Raw genomic sequence first — 2,769 nt, forward strand, 5'->3', positions numbered from 1 at the left:
CAGAAGTCAGATTGAAATCCAAGCCATTTGGGTATAGACAATGTAGGTCTAACGCATGTCGCTTCAGATCGATACATGCGTTCTTACTCAATAGTTGCACAATCGCGCGTTATTTCACGTTTATTGCGCCGTTATACCACTGTGTCATGTGATGAAGCGTATTGTTATGTGTGGAGGGACACAGACAAAAGAGACTACTGACGATGTACGGTATATACAGGTACAGCGCAGCCAGCGAGGAAGATGAAAACCAGCTCGCCTCCAAAGCGCAAATGTCCCACTTCGTCTTCCTTTCCGCAGGTATCTTGCTCGGCCGGTCTCTGAGAGTTCGTTGTATCGTAACAATATTAAGCGTTGAATGGGGCAACTGACACGGGACGTAGTACACTATGCGTTCGTTAATTTACATGTACGTAGCGCACTCTACTCGGTCACAGCTAGTGCTAGCACCGGGGAGTCTAAAAACTACTGGCAGTCATTTAAGGGGCTGTTGTTGAGGTTTCCGTGACCCCTACCTCCCCCACCCCACCCCCCAAAAAAAGAAAACAGCTATCTTGTTTTGTAATTCTTCCAAAAGGGCCAGTCCTTCCCACGACTATTGTCGATTTCGTTGGCGCCAACATACAGGGCGGAAACATCGCTACATAACACGTAAAAAAAAAAAAAAGACGCTGGATGTGTGGCACACGCTACGCGTCCAGAAGAACTGGAGTTTCTTCACAGAAGACGGGTGTTGCGAGAAAATCAAATCCTGGCGTTTCATCAAAAAAAAAAAATTTTTTTTAGACCCTGATTATGTAGTTCGACTTGTAGGATATCTTATCTTATATTGTTTCAATATAAAACCAACCAATCAAGGGCATGTTGTTCAGTTTAACCGGAATTTCCGTTTAAACGATTTTCGTTTACCGAGCTTCAACTTGCTTAAGTACAATAAAATCAGCAACCGTGCATGTACATCGCAAGAACAGTCGATCGATTCGTGACCTTGCCGTCCACGCCTTTGAAGCCAGGTGTACTTTTATAAAATGAATTGATTATCTATTTTATAGTATTTTCCTTAGTGTATACTACGAATACGAATGCATATATAAGTAATCTTGACAGTAAACTTTACTGCAGGGAAGCGCGATATAAAAACACCTGTAATTACGCGTTTGTAGCAGAATGCTAAAGCCCGAAGTTCCTCGAAAATCAAACTTGGTAGTCAAATAGAAAATTGTGCTCCCAGAGTAGTTTGGTCTGGGCCACCTGACCACCTCTAGAGCGGAGACGCTGCTGAACCATTTGAATTAATCGGGTGTCTAGCTGATGGCGCGACACCTGATTGAGTGGAAACTCGAAGTAGTGAAGTCGGCCACGGCGTATTAACCTAGAAAATCGTTCTCCTGCAAGCAAGTTGGCGACCAACTCTCGTTTCCACGAGAATCGTTTTAATCGCTATTGCGGCGCGCCTTCCCATCTCCGTACATCTCCCGCGCTGTACCGTCGCGACGAGCTCTCAACCGGCGTATATACAACCTGCGGTTCGGTGCTTCGCAGCGCTCACGGAGGGGGCTCCGTCCGTGTCGTGGAGCCCGCTCGAGCTGAACCCGGCCGCGGTGGGCACGGAGCTGTGCCTGCTGGCTGCATACGTGCTGCTGCTCTTCGCTTACATCAGCTGCCGCGACTCGGGACGACTCTTCTGCACCGAGTCGGCAGGGACGCCAGACCACCGAAAGCTGCCAAGGAAGGACGTCCCGGAAGTAGAAGCGCAGGTCGGAGGAAGTCAGTCACCACGTGTAGCGATGGCTGAAACGCGAGATTTATCCATTTCACTGATAACGACGCAGTATGTGGATTCAGCTTAGTATTTATTTATTTATTTATTTATTTATTTATATAGAAACATGTCTTATGTAAAGCTTTGTAGCGAGTGTTTCGGTATCCTTCTTGTTGTGTATTGTTGTTGTTTTTTCTTCTGCTGAGTAAGCGTGTTTTGTCCTGCCAGCGCCCACAGTGTCTTTTAAACAAGTTTTGATTTATTGCTTATTCACACTGTTTTCTTTGTCTGCTGCGCAGTATGTGCAATGAAATTTTCCACCATTTTGTGAGTTACGCTTAGCAATCTCTTATGCACGTTTCTTCCCATGTAGATAACAAACTTACTGTTACTTGATGCTTGCCTCGATTATTTAAAGGTATGGGCTCGTCATGCTTTTTTTCTCAACTTCATTTAAAGCTACTTATCTAAACTAAAAAGAATACACAGCGTTGTGCTGGCGATGGATTGCACATTACACGCTCAATGACATCGCAGTGCGTTTGAGTCTTCATTCACGTTACAGGCACTGAGCGCCTGCTGTACTTGAAGAACAAGTACTGACAGTACGTACACTACGTGCTGTGCAGTACAGTACGATGCGTAGAGTGTAGGTTACAGGTACGGCTCGCTGTTGAAGACTGCACCAGTTTAGTATTTTGTGACTGATTACAGCTCAATTCTAACACAAAGACGTCCGAAGCGTAATAATAATAATATTAATATTATTATTATTATTATTATTATTATTATTATTATTATTATTATTATTATTATTATTATTATTATTATTATTATTATTATTAGCGGTCTACCTAGCGCCTCACATTGAGCACTCTTTCTGTGAATTTGATGATTCGCCTAAGTTATTTTGGTATGAAGACTAATTATGGCATTCCCTTTAAGAGTGGGCCGTACTGTTCACTTTAGCCTGCAGCAACACACAGCTCCTACTTGTGGGAGCGTCG

This window comes from Dermacentor andersoni, chromosome 3 (genome assembly GCF_023375885.2).
Source record: "Dermacentor andersoni chromosome 3, qqDerAnde1_hic_scaffold, whole genome shotgun sequence".
In the NCBI taxonomy this organism is placed as follows: Eukaryota; Metazoa; Arthropoda; class Arachnida; order Ixodida; family Ixodidae; genus Dermacentor; species Dermacentor andersoni.